The following is a 14,491-nucleotide window of genomic DNA, read 5'->3' on the forward strand; positions in this document are numbered from 1 at the left end:
CGTATTATCTCCTTCTTGCAAGAAACTGAAAACATAAGTAAGATTCAAAATCTATAACAGATATTGTAAAAGAGAAAGAGACTCATCAAAAGGAAAAAACGACTTGGATGGGCAAAGGGAGAAAACAAAGAAGAGAAAAGGAAAAAAAAAAAAATATATATATATATATACACACACACACAAGATAGGTTAGTTGTGGGATAGTCATACTACTGATATCTTAGCTCAGAAAAATCAGTTTGCGTTCACATTGTTAGATCAACTTTGTATGCCTATATCTTGTAATCTGAACAACTACTTTGAAGTTAACAATACACTATATTAACCATTGCTAACTTTCTATTATCTTGTTTTGAAATTCTGTATCATTGTTTTTGTTTTTTCTCTTTAAAATAAAATAAGAAAAGAAACTCACTCTACATACAAAGACACAAAGATTTAAAGTAAGTTGAAAGAAAAAGATATAACAAACGCTAAATTAAAGAGCAAGAATAGCCAAAGTACAGATATAGAACACTTCAGAGAAAAAAGTTAGGACAAGTACAAAGAGTAAACTGTCTGGAAAAACATAACAATCCATAATGTATATGCATCTAACAACAAGTTATAAAAACTGACAAAGCAAAAATTGAAAGGATTGCACAGAGAATCTGACAAATTCTCTATTATAGGTGAAAATTTCTACATCCCACTGTGGAAAATGGACACAATTGAAATGTTGAAAATCAGCGAAGAAATCAGTGAACTCCACAACGCAGTCAGTTAACTGGATGCAATATACATCAATAGATTACTTCACCTAAAATCAGAACAATTGTTTCATCAACTTATATTTACCAGTACGTACTATAATTTTGATTGTAAAGCACAACTTTGAAAAATATATAATTTTTTTAATATATGCTTTCAAACCATAGTAGAATTAAACTAGCAGTTAATATCAGGAAGATGGTTAGAATCTCTGAAAATACTTATTGATTAATAAATTCTCCAAAGAGAAAATGTGATAGTCTTTTTTAATGTTTTAACTTTAACAAATTAAATTTATTTTGAGAAAAAAATTTTTAAAAATATCAAAACTTGTGGGAAGTAGTGAAAGAAATACTGGAAAAGAATTTATGGCATAAAATCACAGATTAGAATAGAAGAAATATCTGAACTCAATAATCAATATTTTCAACATAAAACACTACAGAAAGAATAGAATTAAATCCAAGGAAGAAAATAAATAATAAATGCAGAAGGAAATAACAAAATGAGAACATAAAATATTAAAATTCAAGAGAATAAATCAATAAGGAACTCCATGAAACTGATATTGAAACTTTTAAAACTCAAGAAAAATTGCCAAATTTGTAGTCACAAATAAGAAAATAAATAAAAAATAAACAACTAGTATTAGAGGGGAAAATTACTGTAGGTCTCATGAAAATTAAAACAAATCAAGGAATACCTTTCACAACCCTGCACACATATTAGATAGCCTAAATATAATGGACCAATTTCTTGAATGATACTGAAAGGGTTTTGGCCCAGACAGGACACTGTAGCCAGGAAAGCCTCAACCGGAAGCAGGAAGCCTCTATCTCCCCCGCCCCTAGGAATTTATCTGTAACGCCATCTTCCCACCCCTGGGAATTTACATATGGCGCCAAACCTAGGACCAATGGGCTACCTGTGCATCCCTAATGCCCCCCTTAGGCTCCACCCCAAATCGAGGCTACTTACATACCCCCACGCCACGTGTCCACCAGAGGGATTGCCGGACGCCAGCGGTGGGGGGTGCCGGCCATCTCTCTCCGTGTTCTCAGAATAAAGGCCACTTTTTGTTTTATACTTCTCATCTTTTGGAAATATTTTTCATCTTTTGGAAGTAATCCTATCAGATACAACCTATCAAAATCTACATGAAGAAACTGAATATGTGAATAGGTATATACCTATAAAATACATTAACCAGTTATCAGTAACTTTCCAAAACAGATGGTACCTGTCAAGATGATTTCACTGAGGAGTTTTACCAAATATTTAAGGAATCCTCCCTATTCTCAATGTATTCTCAAAAACTTCCTAACATTCTATAAACCCAACATTGTCCTAAAGATAAAAACCTAATGAAATATATCTCAAGGAACATAGAAAGTTAAATACCCACAAAATTTTATACTACTGTACCCAAAATGTGCAATAAGAATTATATGCCATAATCAAGATGGATTTACCTCAGATTTGAGATGATGCAATATTTATTTATTTATTTATTTATTTATTTATTTATTTATACTGGGGATCAAACTTCTGACTTCACGCTTGCCAGACAGGTGCTTAAGCCACTGAGCTAAATCCCAAGCCCATGATGATGCAGTATTTAAAAAGGATTGTGCCTATCAGAAGGATGCAGTTCATTGATAGAGCATTTGCCTAACATGAGCAAGACTCAACCTGAAAACTGTGAAATCAAACAGACAAACAAAAATACAACCACAAGAAACAAATTTCTTAGTATCTCATGAATAGAATAAACTAGAAAAATCACGATTTTATCATCAGAGAAGAATAACTTGAAAAACTCCACCGTTCATTCACGATGAAAATTCAATTAAAAAAAGCTTCCTGAACTTGACAAAATATATATAAACACGTACAGCTAACATCAGACTTAAAACAGGGAGTTTTTCCCTTAAACCCAGAAGCAAAGCAAAGTAGTGATTTCTCATCATTGCTTATTCACATTGTACTAGAAGTTCTAATATTATAATAAGATTAAAAAGTAATTAAAATATACTGACTGTAGATGAAAAATCTTTGTCACAGACAACATGTCAACTCTGTATATAGACAATCCATAATAATCAATAAAAAGCCTCCTAGAAGTAAGAGGTTTTAGCAGAGTTGTAGGGTATAAGAATAGTTCATAAAATTCTATCATTTTACTAGCAATGAACTAGAGGAAATTGAAATTAAAAGTAGAACAACATTTTCATTTGCAATCTCCAAAAAATAAGACTAATTTGAATAAGATACACACATGCGCACACACCAAAACAAGGACAAAATTTCAATGAAAGAAATCAAAGACCTATGAATGTGGAAAGATACTTCCAGATACATAAGAAGGGAAAATTATATTATCAAACGTCAGTTCTTCCAAGCCTGAATTAATCATAGATTCAGTGTAATACTAATTAAAACCTCAGCAAGTTATTTACATTTGTATAATAACCACATTGAACTATAATTCAATGTCATGATACTGATTTTAAACTGTACAGTTTAATGAATGTTAATATAATTTTGTACCTCCATTATGACAGTTTTAAGACTTTTTATGATATAGAAATAAAACCCTGTGTCTTTAGTCATCGCTTTCAAATACATGCTCTAACTGTAGACAACAGCTATTCTCCTTTCTATCCCTGTATATTTACATCTCTGTAACATTTTTTATAAATGCAGTCATGTTTTATGTGTGTTTTATGACTGGTTCTTTCTCACAGCATAAAATTCCCAACATCAATACATAATGTTTCATACATGACAACTTCATTTTATTCTTTACTAAATTTTTTGGTGGGTACACATAACATAAACATGCCACCTCCTCCATTTTTAATTGTACAGTTCAGTGGTATTAAATACGTTTACAGTGTTGTGCAACCATCTCCCATCATCTCTCTCCAGAACTGCTTTCATCCTGTAGTATAGAAATGGTCTACCCATTAACAAAAACTCCTCAGGCTTTGCTTCCACTGGCCTGGAAAGCTTTGTTCTACCTCTGTCTCTATAATTTTGATTACTCTAAGTATGTTATTTAATTGAAAAATACACTACTTGTCTCTTTGTGACTGTCAAAATTCCATTCCCTTTTAGAGCTGAATAATATACTTCCTCATGTATATGCCATAGTTTGATTATCCATTTATTTATACAGAAATACAAAAGTGCTTCCATATTTTACCATTTACAAGTAATAGTGTTATGAATACGAGGCACAAATACCACTTTTTGATCCTGCTACATATATATATATATATATATATATATATAATGAATTATAAAACTCTTACCAATTCTTACCAACACTTAATTATTTCTGGGAGTTTTGAAAGTAGGCATTCTAATGAATGTGGGATGGTATCTTTTTATAGTTTGGATTTAAATTTCTACGATAATTAGTGATACTGAGTAATTTTCATGAATTTATTGGTCATTTGTATACCTTCTCTAGGTAAATCTCTATTTAAAGCCTTAGGTACATTTTAAAATTGGGTGGTTTGATTTTTCATTATCACTGAGTTTGTATATCCATTGTATATTTTGGATATAGCACTGTATCAGATAAACTATTTCAGAATTCTTTTCCATCATGCTTGTTACTTTTTATACTTTTGGTAGGTCCTTTTAAGTTTGAAATTTTGAAAAAAAAAACTATGAAATACCAAAGTACTATCTTATAAATCATTTTACAAGTGTGAAAGTTTTGTTCTATATTTTTTCCAGAATTTTCATAGTGCTAGGGTCTTATATTTAGAATATATTTCCATTTTGAGTTATTTTTGTATACATAGTTATGTGAGGATAAAGCTTCACTATTTTGTGTAAGTATATTGAAGTTTTCCAGGATAGTTTATTGAAAAGCATACTCCCAGTAAATAGCCATGGTGCTTTTGTAAGAAATTACTTGATTATATACACAAGTATTTGTTTCCATTGGTCTATGTGTCTGTCTTTACATAACACTGCTTTTGTCTCCTATTTCATGATTCTTTTTAATATTCAAGGTTGCTTAAGATCCCATATGAACTGTAGAATAGATTTTTCTAGTTCTCCAAGAAAAACTGAAATTTTGTCAAGGAATTTTTTTTATCAGCAAATTGGTTGCAAATGTATTTCCTTTTTTATCTTCTTTGTTTCTTTTCCCAAAGTTTTGTGATTTAACCAGGCAAGTCTTTTGCTTTATTAGTTAATTTCTAAGATTTTTATGTGATTGAAAATGCAAATGTTTTCACAAAGTCCTATTCAAAATGATTATTAGTATTTAGAAGGATCAGAAATCCAATTGATTGTTATATGGTGATTACAATTTTAATGAGTAGAGTCTAGGTTTTTTTTTTTTTTTTTTTAACATGTAAGATGCAGTCATCTGTGAACAAAGACAGTGTTATTTCTACCTCAGTGTAGATGTCTTCTGATTATTGCTGTGATAGCCTAAATGCTCTGGCTAGGATGTCTACTATTATGTTGAGCAGAAATTGTGACAATGGGCTTTCCTTTTTAATTTTCTTTTTATTTCAAAGAAAATAAAACAAAGTGATTAGGATATAATTCATTTTGTATGTATTCTTTTTTAAAAGTAAAATTAAAGGAGTTGATTACCTCACTATATAAGAAAATGACAGTTGGTAGTTCTGACATTTATGTCACAAGGTAATGAACAATCTAAAATAGCAGTTCTCATCTCTCCCTTATGTCACCATCACCTCATGCACTATGCCTCCACTTATGGTCACAAATTCAATGCTTTGAGTCCAAAATTTTATGTACAGACGTCAAGAAATGAAGAGAATGATACATTTCATTCATTTTTAATTAAAAAAATTCCCAGTGGTTCTTTCAGATACTGTTGATCAAACCTGAATTCTATAACTATTTCTAGCTTTAAGAGTGTCAGGGCAAATATTTTAAGTTTCCTAGGACATAAAAGAAACAAACAAGGAAATAGAAAGAAAGAAAGAAAGAAAGAAAGAAAGAAAGAAAGAAAGAACAAAGAAAGAAAGAGAGAAACAGACTATTTTAGAGCACAAGGCATTGACTTCCATAATATCAAAATGATGTTCATATAAAAACATGCCTTTTATTAAAAACCTACATATAGATAAATATTGATAAATATAGAATTCATAAATCTACAATCCTCGTAAAAGATGATGAGTTTGAAACTATTAACAGGCAACACCTGTTTTATTTTAGTTTTGTCTTTGACTTTCACAGAAAAATCTGTTTCTAATCATTACATGGTATACCTCTCAGAGAAAGGAATACTAGTGTCATAATTCTCAACCATCCCAAACTCACTGGCAATAAACTACTGTCCTGAGACTTTAAAGGACCTCAGAATTAGAAACACTGATAAATGACAGTGCCTTAGATCTTCCTTTCAATGTTTCATACAGTGTGTCCACTTCAGTTTTCTACCTAAGGAAGACTTTCTACATAAGATGAAAACCTACATTTATTTAAAATGATGCTTTGGTTCAAAACTCTCTGCTATTATTTTTACTTAAATGGAAAATACTATTTGACATCTCAAGTCAACAAGTGGGCCAAATTCATGGTGCCGCATGATATTTTGAATGCTTAAAACCTCAGAGTTGGATTTTCGCATCACTTAACTTGGTTCATGCATCAATAAAACTACTTCAAAAGACTTTTAAATAATAACACATTTAATATCCAGCTATACTGTTCTGTAAACAAGCCACTTCCCTCAATAAAGTTGTGGATCTCCACTATTTGTATTTATAATAAATGAAAAAATTCAGACATGTCAAAGACATGTTTTTGCCTGTTAATTGTTTCATAAATTTTCTTCTTGAAGTAAGATCTAACTATTTATTGCTTTGCTTATTGCATCAAAATATTGTTTCAGAAATATGAGAATAAAAGTTTTAAGTCATTAGAAATACAGAATATAGGCAAATAAAAACTTAAAATGACATAACAAAACAGCTGTAGTTAATAAATCAGTGTTAACCAATCTCTAAGTATGTTTTAATTTGAACACAAGTAGATAAAATTCATTTCTATTCATCCTAAAATATTCTTATATGTAATTTTCAACTTAGTCTTGACTTCTCACAAAATAATATTCTTACTTTATTGAAATTATTATTATTTTGCTCTAAAATGATGGTTTTCGGAGGACAACTCTTACCATGGAGATAAATTACTAAATTTCAAATTCACAGGTTTAAGTTCCTACTCAATTGAAATAAAAGATTTATTTCAATTCCTACTCAATTAGATAATAAAAGATTACTTAAAATGTATATCCTAGTGATAAATTGTTTTAGAAACTTTACTTTCAGTTGTAGACATCACATATCAATGTCAAAATAATTTCAACATCTTTTATTCCACTCCATTATCTTGCCATTTAGTTTCCTAGTTATTTTATTTTTTCCTAGTTTTATTAAAAACCAGTAATGCTGTAATCATATTTCTCTGCTGAAACTGGATTTTACTTTGCATATTTTTATTTCTATTCCATAAGAAATTTAAGAATAAAGTTAATAAAACTACCTGCCTCCTAAACTTCTGTTAAATCATTATATTAAAGCAATGGCTATTGAATACATGATGACCAAATGACATATTAAATAAGTTGTATAGGCTTTTATTTTTTCCCATAGGAGATATTTTCCTAAAACCAAAGAAAACATGGTTAGGATGACAGTCTTCCACTATTGAGATAATTATTGAAAACTCTTCTATCTTCAGTCCTTCTGGAAAAATCTTTTACCCAAATATTTTGTATGCAAATTTATGGAAATATGCAAATGTGACCTAATAGTCATGTAATTACATTTTTTAGTGATTCTACTTACGTGTGTTTCTGAGAATGCATATGGGTCAGGATAAAATGAAATGGTGTGCTCTGCTAACAATTAGTCTAAAAGTGTCAGAATTCCTTTACATATTATTTTGGGTAATTAACAAGACAACAGGAGTGTAGCATTATTTTTGTTTCCATCTGGCAAAAAGCAAAACTACTGAAGTACAGTCAGTAAAAAGGGTTAGAAAACAGACTGAAAGCTAGGCAGGTTTGGTGTCTGGTACTATATGGTAAGTATCAGTTTTATACAGAAAATGTGTACGAAAAACGAACTTGAAGTAAAAAAACAAACAAACAAAAAAACAGTGCATGCATGAAAATACTGGGAAAACAATTTTCAAATCCAAGGAATATCTTATCCAATTCAGAAGGAAAATGTAACACCCAAAGTGGGCAGCAGGATGATGCTTAAGCCAAACCAACTTCTATTGTCCAAAATAAAATGAATCAATAAGAAAAACAATCTATTTCCTTTCAGTTCTAAGTAAACATGGCAGTTTGGATAAAAATGTTAGCTGTAGACTGAAACGCTGAGTGAATGTCCTCACTTGGGACAGCGTCGCTACCCGCATTGCTACTGCACCAGACACACGAAACACTTTCTTTGGCTCCATCTGAGTCTCGGTGAGCGCTGCAAGAGGATCTCCAAGTAAAGAGCCAGGTGCAATGTGCTGCTGTTTCAGGTTAGTCTGTAGCAAAAACAAACGGACAGGGGTTGTGTCCACGTGCTCAAACCCTGCTCCTTGTTACAGGAAGTCATTCTACCCTCCAGGAACTGTGATAGCAGGGAAACAATGGGGTTGTTCTCAAGAAAATTTCCTCAAAATAATAACATGAAGTCAAGGGAACGGAGGTCTCTTCCACAATATTAAACTTCTGCAAATGGACTTGCGTGTGTGCAAGGGAAACGATCAAGTAGACCTGGACAGTGTAACAAAGACCTCTGTAGAAACTTTCCAGGGATTCAGAAGATCAGAACGCAAAGGTTGAAGACAGAAGGCCTCTGAGAATTCACAAACTTCAAACAGAATAAGGCGGCCTTGCATATGAGAGAAACGCATCTCGAAAACACTTTCTAGGAGATTGGAGACTTATTTTTAAAAAATGTAAGCCATTAGGATTTCTTAATTTCAATTTTTTTTTTTATCTTCAATAACCCTTTTTTAAGAAAGTTTGAATTTGAGCAGATTAAAATGCTGAGGTGGCATCCTTAAAAGTAAAAACTTGTCATAACTGTTTTTTACTTCTGCTAGAGCCAATAGCAAAATTTTATCATTTCATCATTTCTGCATTGTGTATTCTTGACAACTTTGTGAAATATTATTTGACCATAGACATATGAGCACATTTCGAGACTCCAGATTCCATTGTCTTGGTTTATGTGTCTTCTGATATACCAGTAACATAGTTTTGATTATCATGGACTTGTAGTTTATTTGGAGATCAGGTAGTGTGATACCACCCCAGATTTGTTCTTTCCCAGGGTTGTTTTTCTATTTAGGGTTTTGTGTGTGTGTGTGTGTGTGTGTGTGTGTGTGTGGTTTCATATGAGTTTGAGAACATTTCTCCTCTTGCTATAAATCACTGATTTTTTTAAATTGAGCTAAATTCACATATTGAATCATAGTTAAAACAGTGACGATACTTTAGTGATTTTAACTCTTCAGTTCTAGAAAGATGAGGTATTTTCCTATTCATTTGTGTCTTTCTTCAATTACTTTCATTAATGCCTAATAGATTTTACTGTACGTTTCATCTGAATGATTAAAATGTATCCATTTCATTCTTTTTACTGCCATTGTGAGATTTTTCTAAATTTCCTTATCAAATAGTTATTTATTTTATAGAAACAATATAGATTTTAGGCATTGATTTTACATCCTGCTACATTACTGAATTCATTTATTAGCTTTTGCAGAGGTTTAGCAGCATTGTTAGAGCCTTCTCTAGATAGCTTCACTTTGAAACCAGGCAGTTGTATATCATTCTTTCTGATTTGGAGGACTTGCCTTTCTTCCTCTCATCTTCTTGCTGTGGACAGAACTTCCAGGATTCTGTTGAATCAAAGCAGTGGGAGGGAGTCATATTTGTTTTGTTCCAACCTTAGAAGAAAATCTTTTAGCTCTCTGCCATCAAGCTTTGGGCTGGTCATAGTCATCCTTTAGTATGCTGGCAACTCATCCCTTCAATTCAGAATATCATGAGCATTTTAAGTACTAAATATATGTTAAATTTTGACAACAGCTTGCAATGCATTCACAGAGATATGTATTTTATTCCATTTTTATGGTGTTACCACATTTATCAATTTGCCTATGGTGAAACACTTGCATCACAGGAAGAAGTTCTACTTGATAATTATGTATAATCATTTTATTGTGCTCTTGATTGTTTTGCTAATATTTTGTTGCAGTTCATTGAATCTGCATTCATCAAGGATGCTGCATATGATTTTCTTTTCTTGTAATGCTCCTATCTAGATTTAGTATCAGAGTAATATAACCCTCACCAAATGATTTTATAATGTTCCTTCAAAGTTTTAGTAGAACTTGAATAGTACTGATGAGTTATATATTGTGACTCTTCTCATTCATTACAGGTTTGTTCATCTTCTGTATTTTTCCATCATCCAAATTTGTTAGCTTTTATGACTCCAAGAGCTTACCCATTTCTTTGAATTTGTACAATTTTTTGGCATACGTTTGTTCATAAAGTGTCATAATTGTTTGTATGTCTGTATTATCAATTGTAATAGCTCCTCTTCACAAAAGAGATTTACCTTCAAGAACATACTTTTCCTTTATAAAGGACTTCCTTAAAATTTCCCACTTGAATTCTTTAATGATACATCAGTTATTTATGTACAAAGATTTTTAAATACATTTTGATATATAAATAGCAACTCACCAAGGAAATACTTTAATTTTTTTTTTTATTTTCAAAATTACGGTTACATTTTAGACTTTATATATTCATAGTAGGATTGAATATTATATCTTCATTTGTTCATGTTATTTTTAGTGAATTATTTATTAAAGCACTAAAGTCATGTGATATATGTACATGTGTGTTGTATTATTATCTTAAAATTAAGTAATTCTCTACATTTATGAATTATATTTCAAGTATTTTACTTAAAACTTTACTAGTCAAACGATAAACCATTTTGAAGGAAAATGTTCAAGATTTGTTTGTTTTTACATTTTAACGTGCATTAGGAAAAAGACTGCAGAAGAAATTCTGTGAGCAGAAAAGGGACAACAATCAGTGTCATAGGTGAGTGGTCCTCTGGAGTTGAAGGTCATCAGAACGTGTTTGGGAATCCTTACCTTCAGATGGTTTCGTTATCTAAAAATACTTTCTTATGATACTTTTAGGAATTAACTATTATCCATCAAGTGAATTTTTATTTCACTTGAAGTGTTTCATTTCAAATATATAGTGTACTGTAGAGAGGCAGATCTTTTTTCAAACGGGAAGGAGGTAAAGAGGTAGAGGGAGGGAGATGAAGGCAGGGGAAAGGGGTGGGAAAAAATCAGGCTGTGTTGCACACTGCATAGCTCCGTGCCAGAAATGTGACCATTCCAAAATGCATGCACGGCTAATAAAAAGTAAAAATTGAAAAAAAAAAACTGAATGGCAAAATGAATACGTAAAAGATATTATGTATTTTGGTCTTGGAACAGTGATTTAGGGACTTTCTTTAAAAAGCAATTTGAAACAATAATGTGTTTCAATAATCCTTTCTTTTACTGTTAGTGTAAAATGTTTACCAATTCTTATAATTAAAATTTTATGATTGTTAAATAGAATTAGATGTTTAATTCCATTTATTTCATTTATCTTTGCAAAAATAATACCCCTTCCTGATTATGGATAATTTCTAATACATGTTTTTGTAATAGGAGGAAAACCTGCATATTTTACCCCTTGTATTTTCAGTCTTCTTAAAACAAAAAAATGACCGTAACATTTCTGCAGTTTACTTGGTGTAATGAATAAAGGACCAATTAAAACTGAAATAGACATCACAATATAAGCAAAATTAATAAAAAAAAAACAAGGAAAAGAGTATCATTAGTTTTAGACATATAATAATAATAGTTTGAAATAAAAGAAAAATGTGTCAATTTTATAAACGATCTAATTTATGACTATAACAGAATATTTTCAAAATCTTCTCTGTAAATGAGAAAGATAACCTCTGTTGATTTGCAGTTTGTATTAAACAGCTAATAACTATTAAATGTCTATGGAACTCTAATCTGAATGCGTATCAAAGATTAAAAAAAGAAAGGGATGGGGATATAGCTCAGAGGCATAACTGCCTATCTAGCAAGTGCAAGGTCCTGAATTAAATTCCCAGCTTCCCAAAAATAAAAAATGTCCTTCGTTCTGGACATAGAATATAAATATATATGCATATATATATACATATATATATATATATATATATATATATGACTTTTTGTACTTTCTCAAATTAAAATGTAAGCTTCAAGCTTCACACAGGCAGTGCTTACCTGATGCTCAGATGTGATAGTTCCATGCCTTCCATATAAGGAAGAGAAGAAAAACTTAGAGGACGAAGACGAAGAATAGGACCAGAGGGTAATGTCAGGTTTCAAAGAACTAAGACAAAAGAGGACACTGTAGAATTTATATCAGTCTGTCATACCTAGAGCATAAGAAGCAAGAAGAAAATCAGGTTAAGAGCAACTCCAAAGGCTGTCTTCAAGTATGAAATTAAACCCTTTAGTACTGAGAAAATTATGAACTGTGTTAAGGAGAAGAGTTACATTGTTTTTTCTCCTTTAAAATTCTTTACTGCTAGATAATGTAAAAACATAATACAAGGTGATCAACAATGGTTACCATAATGCCTCCCGCTATCTCTAAAAGAATTGCCTATATCATTAGTTATAATACAATTGAACAAAACAGTAAAGGACAAAACCGACAAAACCAAAACATTGGAGACATTGTAGGTCTTCAAAAGTAGATAAAAGTCAACAAGAATGGGCGTTATATTGAATCTCATTATCTTCACAGCTGATGCCTAAACTTTCGAACCTGATACTATCCAGCAAAACAGAATAGGGGAACATCAGTCAAAAACAAGATGGTGAGAGTAATATAGGGCTTCAAATCGAGATAATGGAAAGTCAAAGTGGGTTACTATAATATATCCTGCTATTTTTTTTCCTTTAATTAAACGGATAAAAATAAAAAAGTAAATAATGGAGTGGAGATTGAGATAAAAGAGGGCATAACAGCGAAACAGTGCAGATCAAAACATAACCATTTAAGCAGAATAGTGTTTCACCACCAGATAATCCCGACCCAAAGTAGTTACCATATTGTCTCTTTCCTTGAAATCCTTGAGTACAACTTCGTCTACTGTAGCATTAAGTATATCAAAACAATGTAAAGCCATTTAAGAGAATGACAGCATTACAGAGTATTTAGAATTGACTAACAGAAAATGAACAATGGTTTCTGTATAATCTCCTTGTCTTTAAAAGGTTTTTGCTTATACTATCGTACATAACAAAATCCAATAAGATACAACCTATTTAGACCATGGAGACAGAAGAACAAAAGCTAGATGAGACTTCAAAACAAGATGATACTAAATCAGTATTACCTATTAAGATGTCATTTTCTCCAAAATAGCTGTTCCTATCATCCAATCTTCTCTGCCTCATTTCTGTTGAGCTCTTTTTCTGTCAGTAGCTGTCAGTTTGTCTTCTTTATTTTGTTCTCTGCTCCATTCATTGTGGCCTCCCCGCCACTATTTCTGGATTCTTTGTATTTTTCTTTTTTTTAGAATATCCTGCAATACTCTCTGTAGAGTTGAATTGGTGGTCGCAAACTCCCCCAGTTCCTCTTTATCCTGTAAATCTGTATAACTTGTACCCTTTCTCTGCTTTTTTTTTCTCTTTTCTCCTTAAATAAAATTAAAAAAAAAAAAATCTTTACTGCTGAAGTCTGGAGTATGGGTTTTTATGACAAGGCAAATACATGAGTTACTTCCCTGAATTAGAATGGTAAGCATGATGGTACCAAGAAATAGAAATAATAAGAATTTATTCAAACACCAGAATGATAGGACTCTACTCCAAGTATCGTGCTTAAGAAAATGAAGATCACTTTGCTAGAAAGTTTCAAGTATCTATGACACATCTTTGTAAGTGGAGATATCAGAAAAGCAGTTAAATCTGAATCCAAATAAATTTGAGATAAGGCTGGTTTTGGTCGAATATTAAGCAAATCTGTGATTGCTCTTGCTGTTCAGTCATCTTTAGTTTAATTGGTTGTTTAAAAGTTGAGTTTAGATTTTTTTTACCTAACGAAAGTATGAGGCCAAATACTTAACTATAAAATAAAAGTAGTATTAGTACATTTCATGTAAAATTGCTGTGAAAGTCAGTGAGATAAAAGCTTTAGCACTATGTGTATGAATTAATAGATGTATAATAATATCAGGTCTTAAGTAGCATTATTCAGAATCAAAATCACATTTTAGGACAAAAATGTCACAGAACTGAGAAAAAGTACATCAAGAGAAGTAACTCTAAACATCTACAATTGTTTCTAGAGTGGGATGGAGAAATTCAGTAGTGAGCTGGAGACATCTGTAATCCTCACTGTGGATGTTCCTCAGGCCCAGTTCACTCACCAGTCAGTTGGAACCCACAATGTACACATAGCATCAAAGGAGCTTAGGGTGGGGGAGAATTCTGTCCTGGGCTGGACAGGTCACACTCACTCAAGGTGAATGCTGGCAGTTACATTTAGTTTAGCAAACTTTATGGAAACACTCATCTTTAATCTCACACAATTTGCTTGAAGCATATTTTTATCTCTTAAAAG

The 14,491-nt window shown here is 31.5% G+C and overlaps 1 long non-coding RNA gene across 3 annotated transcripts in view; it reads right to left on the minus strand.

Moving 5' to 3' along the window:
* Window positions 1-14,491, minus strand: part of LOC134474043 (uncharacterized) — a 103,557-nt gene that overhangs the window by 42,332 nt on the left and 46,734 nt on the right. For 2 of the 3 annotated variants that reach the window (XR_010044614.1, XR_010044615.1), the window contains exons 2-3: window positions 13,263-13,564; window positions 12,139-12,293 (exon numbers count right to left, since the gene is read on the minus strand). This is a non-coding gene — a long non-coding RNA (uncharacterized LOC134474043). Of the gene's footprint in view, window positions 1-1,323; window positions 9,670-12,138; window positions 12,294-13,262; window positions 13,565-14,491 lie in introns of those variants that run through there. The other variant, XR_010044613.1, reaches the window with a different exon arrangement.

This window comes from Cavia porcellus, unplaced genomic scaffold (genome assembly GCF_034190915.1).
Source record: "Cavia porcellus strain 051 isolate PalLab524CR breed Dunkin Hartley unplaced genomic scaffold, mCavPor4.1 scaffold_30, whole genome shotgun sequence".
Taxonomy (NCBI): Eukaryota; Metazoa; Chordata; class Mammalia; order Rodentia; family Caviidae; genus Cavia; species Cavia porcellus.